The sequence below is a fragment of the Pan troglodytes genome, chromosome 11, assembly GCF_028858775.2.
Source record: "Pan troglodytes isolate AG18354 chromosome 11, NHGRI_mPanTro3-v2.0_pri, whole genome shotgun sequence".
In the NCBI taxonomy this organism is placed as follows: Eukaryota; Metazoa; Chordata; class Mammalia; order Primates; family Hominidae; genus Pan; species Pan troglodytes.
The window spans coordinates 104,027,533-104,039,651 of record NC_072409.2 but is presented as its reverse complement, the minus strand read 5'-3'; the positions used below and the strand labels follow the sequence as shown (position 1 = coordinate 104,039,651).

At 36.7% G+C, this 12,119-nt stretch overlaps 1 protein-coding gene across 1 annotated transcript in view; it reads left to right on the top strand.

Moving 5' to 3' along the window:
- Positions 1–12,119, top strand: part of TYRP1 (tyrosinase related protein 1) — a 1,163,994-nt gene that overhangs the window by 300,564 nt on the left and 851,311 nt on the right. Inside the window, exon 4 of the mRNA XM_063787982.1 lies at positions 307–377. The gene's annotated coding sequence lies outside the window, so the exon portion shown is untranslated. The remainder of the gene's footprint in view (positions 1–306; positions 378–12,119) is intronic.

Below are 12,119 nucleotides of genomic sequence, written 5' to 3'. Positions count from 1 at the left end.
CTCATTAATAATTAGTTTAAAATTCCTTATAAATCATCTGATTCTTTTATTATCTATACACTGCATATTGAGATAAAGTATAAACTCAGGCTATTGAATAAGGCCTGTTTTAAAATTAAAACAAGAGACCAGTATTGCAATATTTTCCTCCTTTTGATTAGATAATACGACAGTTTTGGATTTGTTGTTTTGTTTTGAGAATTTGGTTTGATTTTCCTGATCTTCTTCTTCAAAAAAAAAATCGATCTGATTATGTACCTTCTCCCACAACAACCTGAGTTAATTCAATATATTTTGCCTTCCTAGATGATATTGTGTCCGGAATTGGTGGTCTCCTGGTCTCACTGACTTCAAGAATGAAGCCGCGGACCCTCGCAGTGAGTGTTACAGTTCTTAAAAGCGGCGTGTCCGTAGTTTGTTCCTTCTGATGTTCGGATGTGTTGGGAGTTTCTTCCCTCTGGTGGGTTCGTGGTCTCGCTGGCTCAGTAGTGAAGCTGCAGACCGTGGTGAGTGTTACAGCTCTTAAGGCAGCACATCTGGAGTTGTTCGTTCCTCGCGGTGGGTTCGGGGTCTCTCTGGCTTCAGGAGTGAAGCTGCAGACCTTCGCGGTGAGTGTTACAGCCCTTTAGGTGGCATATCTGGAGTTTTTTGTTCCTCCCAGTGGGTTTGTGGTCTCGCTGGCTTCTGGAGTGAAGCTGCAGACCTTCATGGTGAGTGTTACAGCTCATAAAGGCAGGGTGGACCCAAAGAGTGAACAGCAGCAAGATTTATTGCAAAGAGCGAAAGAACAAAACTTCCACAGTGTGGAAAGGGTCCTGAACAGGTTGCCACTGCTGGCTCAGGCAGCCTGCTTTTATTCTCTTATCTGGCCCCACCCACATCCTGCTGATTGGTCCATTTTACAGAGAGCTGATTTGTCTGTTTTACGGAAAGCTGATTGGTTCATTTTGACAGGGTGCTGATTGGTGCGTTTACAATCCGTGAGCTAGACACAAAAGTTCTCCAGGTCCCTGTTAGATTAGCTAGATACAGTGTTGATTGGTGCATTAACAAACCCTGAGCTAGACACAGGGTGCTGATTGGTGTGTTTACAAACCTTGAGCTAGATCCAGAGTGCCGATTGGTGTATTTACAATCCCTTAGGTAGACATAAAAGTTCTCCAAGTCCCCACCAGAGTAGCTAGATACAGAGTGTCGATTGGTGCACTCACAATCCCTTAGCTAGACATAAAGGTTCTCCAAGTCCCCACCAGACTCAGGAGCCCAGCGGGCTTCACCCAGTGGATCCCACAACGGGGCCACAGGTGGAGCTGCCCGCCAGTCCCGCGCCGTGTGCCTGCACTCCTCAGCCCTTGGGTGGTCGATGGGACTGGGTGCGTGGAGAAAGGGGCAGTGCTCATTGGGGAGGCTCAGGCAGTGCAGGAGCCCATGGAAGGGGGAGGCTCAGGCATGGTGGGCTGCAGGTCCCAAGCCCTGCCCCATGAGGAGGCAGCTAATGCTGGGTGAGAAGTTGAGCACAGCAGCTGCTGGCCCAGGTACTAAGTCCCTCACTGCCCGGGCCGGTGGGGCTGGCCAGCTGCTCTGAGTGCAGGACCCGCCAAGCCCACGCCCACCCAGAACTCACACTGGCCTGCAAGCACCGCGTGCAGCCCCAGTTCCCGCCCGTGCCTCTCCCTCCACACCTCTCTGCAAGCTGAGGGAGCCAGCTCTGGGCTTGGCCAGCCCAGAAAGGGGCTCCCACAGTGCAGTGGAGGGCTGAAGGGCTCCTCAAGCACGGCCAGAGTGGGTGCCAAGGCCGAGGAGGCGCCGAGAGCGAGTGAGGGCTGTGAGGGCTGCCAGCACACTGTCACCTCTCCATATTGTCCTTTATAATTGCAAAATGATCTTTCAAAGATAAATTGAATATTCAAAAAAAGTTTGGAATTTCCAGTGTGCATTCTTGTTCTAAGAGAAATTTCTCTCAATGATATTGACACTTGTAATACAAGGATTTTACTTTCTAAAATTTTTAAAAATTACATTTAATCTCTAATGTGATGTTCTTTGTGTGTGGCACTTTATTACATTTATAAAACTATTCAAACTATGAAAAATAAACTTTATTTTTGATATCACCATTATATTAGAAGCTTCTCTCCATACATATATGTGTATATATATTAATATACACATGTACACACACACGCACGTGTGCAGACACACACACATACACACACACAGTTGGCCTTAGAACAACATGAATTTGAACAACCTGGGTCCACTTACGCATAGGTTTTCTGCTTCTGCCACCTCTGAGACCAACTCCCTCTTCTTCCAACATACGCAACAAGCCTTCTCAGCTTACTCGACATGGAGAAAATAAGGACAAAGACTTTTATGATAATCCACTACCACTTAATAACTAGCAAATATATTTTCTCTTTCTTATAATTTTCTTAATAACATTTTCTTTTCCCTTATCTTATTGTCAGATCACAGTATATGGTAGTATAAATACAAAATGTGGGTGAATTGACTGTTACCTTATTGGTAAGGCTTCCAGTCAACAGTATGCTATTTATTAGTAGTTAAATTTAGGGGGAATCAAAATTTATACATATTTATTTATTTATTTATTTTGTGGAACAGAGCGAGACTCCATCTGAAAAAAAAATTGTCGTACAATAGTAATATAATATTTGTAATTATCATTTTTATGGTTCCACTATGAATCATATAAACATAAATGCTGTGATTTTGGCTTCCTAAAATTTTAAAATAAAAAAATTGAAACTATTTTTTACATCAAGAAAGTGAAAGCATCTGAATAATAATAATTATTATTTTTTGCTTAGGTAAGCCCTAATGTTGGTTTTCTTATTGGCCGGTCACTGAAATAGATTATAGTTTGGCAAGGTCCATTGAGGTCTGTGGGTGAAATTGATTAGGAAAAGACTATTGCAAATTCCACACCAGAAAGTCTTTTAAGGAATTTTATGGTGATAAGTACTAAAGCTTAAGTACTTTCAGGATTTTCCATGGAGTTCAATGACAGAACTCTGAGAACTGAGATGAATGAAGCAAGTATTTTTAATTTGTGGCAAATGCTACATTCTCTCAGAAATATTCCCTTGTTAATGACCTCTTCTGCTTGTCAATAGGTTTGTGCATTCTACCTTTCCTTTAAAGTAAACGTAATCTTTTTATCAGTGATAATGTGTGTGCCATTTCTTCAGAACTATCTCATTTTTCTTCCATAATGAGTTTCTTACTACTAAATCTCTTGTATGTTTCACATTAATTAAAAACAATAACAGCAACAACAAAACAATATATAAAACAAAGCAAAACAAAACAACATCCTCATGGTTCTTTCTGTTTATTGTATATAGACGAAAGAATATTATCTGATTGATATTTTTATAAGGGATATTATTATTAGCTTAAAATATTCAATATTATATAAAATGTTTTGCAAATCTTTGTAAGCTCTACACCATAGGGACGACTACAATTTTAAAACAGTGTTCCAGAAAGTAGCTGTCTTAGGATAACTTATGAAACAAGTAAGCAAGTGCTAAGAATTTGAAGATGAGTAAATTGCTAAATGTCTTACTTAAAATCAGTGCCTTAAAGAGGTATAGCTAAATATCAAAATCTGTAGGCCTTAGGATAAGATAATATATGGATTCAACATCTTTTTGGATTAGATAGTTCTGACTAAACAGGAAATAGTGGAGTAGAAGCGGCAGCAGTGACAAACCTTTGACTCATTTATTCTCTGGGAAACAATACTGAGTAACAACTCATGAAACACATATCACGAGTAATCACTAAATTAGCAAATTTGTGTGATGCTCAGGTTTTTAAAATGCTTTTCTTTCAGAAAAGTGGGATTTTTTTAAAAAAGAAAAAGTATAAAAGAAATTAATTGGATACCAAATTCAAAAGGCAAGAATTATGTAATTTTAATTTTGTGTTTTATTTTCTAACTTTATATATAGTATCACTATGCGAAGTTTGACACTGCAAATAATATATCCTGATCCAATGTTGAAAGGTAAATGTTTAAAATCATAAAATGTTAAAAAGTATAGATATATATTTAATAGAATTTCTGATTATTGCTTTTCACATCTTTAGCCCACCATGTAATTTATTTCCAGGTAAACTACCTTATTGTTTACCTGCCTTAAAAGAGCAGGTTAAAAGCCTTAAAAGAGAATTCATGTCTATTTTAGCTTGCATCTGTATATTAATTGAGAAAAACTGGTAATTGTACGGAAACCAACCTTGATTTTTAATCTGTTGAAGTCCAAGTAAAGCTGTCAACTACCGTGATTTCCTTGGATATTAAGAATGTGTTACTCATTGCACAAGCTAAGCATTGGACTGTGGGCTTCCCATTCCTCAGTGTGATGCCATTTCAAAAATTCTCCCAAGAAAACACACGAAAATGCATCAGATTAAAGTACTTTTTAATTTACTCACACAGAGTAGAGAAGTTCTCAACCAGACTATGGAAGCCTAAGATAATTGAAATAAATCACTTTATTCTTTCCTAGCTCATAGGCACTATGCTGCAATGACTAAGGCTTTCTCCAATGAGACCTGTTAATACTTAAATGTCATTTTCTGGTAGGAACACTATGTATAGCTATGTGGTTTGTGAGATAGAGTTCCAGGTGATAACATTTACATAGCAAATGATGGAAATGGCACCCACTGGATTTGTTTAATGTGGAAGACATATTTTCTATGTGAATATAATGAAGAAAGATGAGATGATGGGATTCTCATCTTGAGTAATAAGTATAAAATCAGAACAGAATGTTGCTGTATCCCTATCACAAGACATTTGAGCAAAACATCACTTTTAAAGACATCAAAGAGTTAAAGATACAAAAAAATTCTAAGTAAACTAAATTCCAGAAAGCATTAATCTCTTCATAGGAGGAAAGAAATTCATGGTTGATTTCATGCCTGATAGTGTCAAAATGAGGAAGAACTCGTCATATATGGAATAAGGAGAAACAAGTTAATTTGAAAGAGTTTTTCTACCTCAGTAGTAGACAGGATTCAGATCAAGTGAAAGGCAGTATCCTCTAAGGGGGGGCACATGATGGGGCAGGGCACAATGTCACTCAAGAGAACATGACTGTTCCCCAAATGAAAGGCGGTGTCCTGAGACAGAGCACTGTCTCGACTGCACAATGTGGCAAGGCCCTGGGTCAGTCAGAATGGCTATTACTACAAAATTGAAAAATAATAGATGCTGGTGAGTTTGCAGAGAAAAGAGAACACATACACTGCTGGTGGGAATTTAAATAAGCTATTGTGGAAAGCAGTTTGGCAATTTCACAAAGAAGTTAAAACAGAGGTACCATTTGACCCAGCAATCTTATTATTAGGTATATAACCCAAAGGAATATAAATTGCTCTACTGTAAAGATGCATGGACTTGTATATTCATTGTAGCCCTATTTGCAATATCAAAAACATGGAATTAGTCTAAATGCCCAGCAACAGTAGACTGGATAAAAATGTGATATATATATATATACATACATATACACATATATATATACACACACACACACACATATATATATACACATATATATATACACACACACACATATATTACATTTAGAGATTCCACATTCCACTTTTAGAGAATATATATATATACACACACACCATGGAATACTACATAATCATAAAAGAAATGAGAGTATGTTTTTTTGCAACAGTATGGATGGGGCTGGGGGCCGTAATCCTAAGTGAACTAACAAAGGAACAGAAAACAAAATAGTGCATGTTCTCACTGAACATTCAGTGTATGTGGACACCATGGCCTACTTGAAAGTAGAAGGTGGGAGGAGGGTGAGTATCAAAAAACTATCAGGTGCTATGCTTATTACCTGGGTGACAAAATAATCTGTGCACCAAACCTCAGTGACATGTATTTTACCTATATAATAAACCTGCACATGTACCCCTGAACCTAACATAAAAGTTTAAAAAAGTATTGCACAGTTACATACAATACATAATAATTGCTAATGATATAATAAATGACTACTATAAAAAAAAAACCTTAACACTACAAATTATAATCATAGCCTTCCTTGCAGTTTGGCATATAAATAAATTAGAGAATGAATAATAAAAACATTCTGTAAAATTTTTGATATATGATATATGTTTTTTAATAATCAATGTTGCAATTTTTGTGAAGGTTGTTGTAAACTTTCTAAATTCAGGAATTTGTACTTGAATTTAGTGGGAGAAATTTGCTTCTATATATTCTCATAAGAATTTCCAAGGGCCTCCTGAGTGAGGTTCTAACTGAAATTTTAAGCAGTCATACAGCTATGACACAGAAATGTTTTATAAAATTGTACAGAAATCAATATGGTACTCACTGAATAGTAACCACCAAAAGCACAAGTAAAGTGACTTTCATCATCTTTATTCTTTGTTAGACAAAGCCACACCTCATTAGGGACTAGGTTTATTTGTAATGAATTTGTTTGACCCAGATGGTGCAATCTAAATGTAATTGCAATATTAGCCCAGATTACCTCATGCTGCTGTGGGTGACTCACATGTGCTGTACTATACAAAGTTAACTAGAATAAGCATTACTGAGTTCAAACATTTTCTAAAGATGTGAGCACATGGGGCACAATTTGGATCTGGATTCACAAAGAATGTCCATTAGAACCACTGAACATTTTGTACAAGTTAAGAATTTTGGTGCTGGGCCTGTGGTGTTCATGTTACTATAGCAGTACTATTGTCACTAATCATAACCAATGCATGTCTGACCTATAGTATTTAATTATACTCACCCATCTAAAGGAGATTTAATCAAGATTTATCAGTTCATTTTTGTAAGACACTTTCAAGTTAAAATTGAAATGTAAGGTTCAATTATTAATATATCTTTTCTCAGTGTACTTTAAAAATATCTGTGTGACAAAAGTTCATATATCCCAGAGAATCACTTAAAATGTGGCATCTTTGATACTAATGCTTTTTTGGTTTCCCTTTCAAGCAAATATCTTCAAAAGAACAGTTCTGTGTTTTCTTGCCCTATAATTTATTTCAACTTTGCTCTCAATACCTTTTTATCCTGCTTTTCTTTATTAGAAGAAATATAAAAATACACTTTTGAAAAAGATAGTGTCTGATTCCACTTTTAGAGAACAAATAGAAAATTTTAAATGCTTGCCATTAAATGTAAGATTTGATTGAAACTATAAGTGTAGTCCTTTATTCCTAGAAAAAGTACATCCTCTTAGTAAATTACTGGTGACACTGATAACTTCTATAGTAAAAAATTCTGTAACTTAAATGAAATGGCATTTTATTTACCTAATAGGAAGGGAGTTAAAGAAAAATTGTTTCAAAATCTAGCATTTAAATTTAATTAAGCTCTGTAATGTTTAATGTACTAATATTTGTCCTTGAAACTTGTGTACAACTTCTGAGCATATGGCTATAGATTATCTAAATTAGCAATAATATTAAAAGTTTTCTTCATTGTCGGTTGATACACATAAAAAAATAAATCAATTGGCATCATTAAGATAACCAACTAAAGTTGTCTGGTGCTCATCCCCTGCTCCCCACGAAAAAGTGACTAAAACAATAAATAAGCAGCTACATTTCAACTGGCTTAATTGAGGAACCATGCTGGAGAGTATGAGGGAGCAGCAACATCTCTGAGGATCATGGAAGCCCAGGGTAGTTTCATAGAGAAAGGAGTGAGATATTTTGCCTCACTCAATCTCCCCTGCTGGGATCAGCCTGGAGTGGGAGGGGAGGGTGCAGGGAAGGAACATTTTCTTATGGGAAAAAGATAGGTGGAAATCCCATTTGCCTTTACAAATGCCAACAATTCTTGCTACAGAAAAGCCGTAGTCCTCAAAGGCCCTGAATCCAGTTTGAAAAGTTCATGCAGCTGCATTGCCCAGAGTAAGAACCCACCTTGAGCAAACACATCTCTGCAAACTAAGCTGCTACAGCACAGTGCATATGGGAAACCAAACCCACTGCTAAACTGTGTTCTGCCCTGGAGACCAGTACAACTGACTGTCTGTCTGCCCCAGTCTCAGCCAAGATTCTACTATTTTCACACAGGTATCTGCAGCACCACTACCTCAACTATTATAAATTGCATTTTTATTTGATGTGCTTTTAAAATTCTTCATTAATAGTGTATAGTAATGCTACTAATTTTTGTATGTTGATTTTGTATCCTGCAACATTACTGACTTTATTTATTAATTCTAACTGGTTTTGGTGGCATCTTTAGGGTTTTCTATATATAATATCATGTAATCTGCAAACAGAGAATTTGATTTCCTCCTTTCCAATTTGGATGCCTTTTATTTTTTAATTTCTTTTGACTAATTGCTCTGGCTAGGCCTTCCAACACTATGTTAAATGAAAGTGGTCAAAGTGTTATCCTTGCCTTGTTGACAGAATGCAAATCAGACCATCTTAAAGATTAACATTAGCTACATGTCCAGCTGTATTAGTCAGGGTTCTCTAGAGGGACAGAGCTAATAGGACATACGTGTATATCAAAGGGAGTTTATTAAGAAGAATTGGCTCACATGGTCACTAGGTAAAATCCCATGATAGGCTGTCTGCAAGCTGAGGAGCAAGGAAACCAGCAGTGGCTCAATCAGTAGTGGCTCAGAATGAGTCTAAAAGCCTCAAAATTAGGGAAGCTTGACAGCGCAGGCTTTAGTTTGTGGCCAGTGGCCCAAGAGTCCCTGGCGAACCACTGGTGTTAAGTCCAAGAGTGCAAAGGCTGAAGAACCTGGAGTCTGATGTTCAAGGGCGGGAAGCACCCAGCACAGGAGAGTGATAAAAGCAGAAGACTCAGCAAGCCAGCTTATCCCACCTTCTTCCACTTGCTTTGTTCTAGCCTAGCTGGCAGCTGATTGAATGGTGCCTACCCAGATTGGAAGTGGGTCTTTCTTTCCCAGTTCACTGACTCAAGTGTTAATCTCCTCTGGCAGCACCCTCACAGACACACCCGGAAACAATACCTTATCAGCTATCTAGGCATCCTTCAATCCAATCAAGTTGATAGCTAATATTCACCATTGCATCTGCCAACATAATGCCTTGGGAGAAGTCGTTTGGGATGTGTTTCCATGATAGTACAATGAAGTTTATCTTAGAAGGGACTAAATTGTACCTTATAGTCTTAAATACATGGGTTTCAACTTATAGTATAAACTAAGAAAATGGGAAACCCAGATATAGAAAGATAAACAATGGACCTAGCACAGTGGCTCACTCCTGTAATTCCAGCACTTTGGGGGGCTGAGGCGGGTGTATCAGGAGGTCAGGAGATTGAGAACATCCTGGCTAACACGGTGAAACCCCGTCTCTATTAAAAATACAAAGAATTGGCCGGGCGTAGTGACACATGTCTGTAGTCCCAGTTACTCAGGAGGCTGAGGCAGGAAAATAACTTGAACCCAGGAGGTGGAGGTTGCAGTGAGCTACGATAGCGCTACTGCACTCCAGCCTAGAGGACAGAGTGAGACTCCGTCTCAAAAAAAAAAAAAAAAAAGAAAAAAGAAAGAGAGATAGAACATGGAAGAAAGAGTACAAGCACAAAGTAACATTCACACTTGACTATATCCTCTAGTCATCAAATAATTTGTAAGTGCAGTTGGGAATGTTATTTCATCTGTGTGACAGTCTAAGAATACTATTCCTGTAGATGTTCTAGATCTCGCGGGATGTTAAGAGTAGATAGCTAAGACTCCTTTCAGTGGCATAAAAATAATCCGTTGGAGAGTTGGAGGTGATTGGTAGCCTTCATAAAAAAAGTAAATTTGGTCATCTGACTATTCTGCAGCTGTAGTTTTTGCACACTGTAATTTTATATTTAGATATAAATTATTTAAATTATCGGATTTTCTTGTTTTAGTGAGTTCAAGTTTTATATCACTCACCTTAAATAAAAGAATGGTGACTATATAATGGTTTTATAAATGATGTACTTTATGCTGTTTTATATATACATATGTATATATATATTTGTGTGTGTGCATATATATATCTCCATTTTATACACACACACATACACACACACACAAACACACACGGCTGACCCTTGAACAACACAGGTTTGAACTCTTCAGGTCCACTTATATGTGGATTTTTTTCACACAAATGCAGATAAAAATTACAATATCTGCAGGAAGCAAAACCCACATATATGTAGGCCTGCAGACATTTTGTATACCTGCGTTCTGCAGGGCCTACTGGGAAACTTGAGTGCAGGGAGATTTTGCTATTCAGGGGTTCTATGGTATATATTTATATATGTATGTATATAAAATATAATCTTCAAACTCATAAACCTGTGTTCTTAAGTGATGACTAACCTGAAAAGCTTAGTTTCTTAAAAATACTTCTTAATGTGAAAGTGAAACAAGAGTGTATTTAAATAAAAAATAATATATTTGTCCGGGAGCAGTGGCTCATGCTTGTAATTCCCGCACTTTGGGAGGCCGAGGCGGGTAGATCACCTGCGGTCAGGAGTTTAAAACCAGCCTGGCCAACATGGTGAAACCTCGCCTCCACTAAAAATACAAAAATTAGCTGGGCACGGTGGCAGGTTCTGGTAGTCCCAGCTACCCAGGAGGTTGAGGCAGGAGAATCCCTTGAACCCGGGAGGCAGAGGTTGCAGTGAGCCGAGATCACACCATTGCACTCCGCCTGGGCAACAGAGCAAGACTCTGTCTCTCTCTGTATAGATAGAGATAGAGATAGAGATAGAGATAGAGATAGAGATAGAGATAGAGATAGAGATATAGAGATATAGAGATACAGATAGATACAGATAAATATATATATATATTTCAGTTAGTGTTGGTTAGACAACATAATAGCTAGCTTTATTCAATGAGTTACATATACTTGAATACATTACAAAATTATTTTATTTAGGAAAACAACATCATTTATGTCAAGAAATCTGGAAAGTTTTTGAAGTGTCCGTATTGTAGAATTTCAGAAACTGTCTATATCTATCTATCTATCTATCTATCATCTATCTATCTATCTATCTATCTATCTATCTATCTATCTATCTATCTAATTTATCTATCTATACATTTATCCATACAAACACCTATTCATTCAACTATCCAAACAGTCATCCAAAGTTGTGCTGGTGGATGTTTAACAAAGAGTCCTCCTCAGTTTGATAGGAGAGGTTTTTTTTTTATTTTTTGCACCATTCACCAGTTTTTATGGTAAGTCTATGTACTTACCCATCTATCACCTATCACTGTATCTACAAATCTATCCATCCGTTTATCTTCTAATTATTTACTATCTAGATATACATAGATAAAATGTTATAACCACATTTTATAATAAATAATCATTAATTTTCTACAACAGTTTAATTTTGAAAATCACAATGTTTTAAAAATATTACTACTTACAACTGATGCATTTACTGATTTTATATTTAAATTTCCTCCCTTGTTTTACATTGACTAGGATTTTGCTGTAATGACCAATAGAAGTAGAAATGGCAGGTGCCCATCTCTTGTTTCAAGTCTTTAAGGAAAAATTTCAATAAGTCATAATTGAGTATGATTTTTATGGTAGATATTTTTAGAAATGCTTTATTTTAAATTAACTCCATGCAAGTTTACAATACATATGGTAAAGCATATGAATTTCAGGTGTATATTTAATGAATTTTTACAAGGCAAACAACATTTGTATAGCAACCTAATAATTCAAGACATAGAATATTTTCAGATAACCAAAAGCTTCCTTCATGTTACTTTTCTATTTTTATGCCTTCCTAAATTTAGTAAATTTCCAGAATTCTATTACCATATATTTATTTTATCTGTTTTTGATATTTATATACCTGGATTTATATACTATATGCTAAGTTAGTTTGGGCTGCTTTGCTCACTATTATGTCTCTCTGAGTCATACATGTTGTCATATGAAGTCATATTTTATCCTCTTACATTTTGGTATAGTATTTCATAATAGAAATATGGCATACTTCATCCATTTTACCATTAACTGTAATTGCAGTTAAGGTTGTTTTAAGTTTGCACTATGGC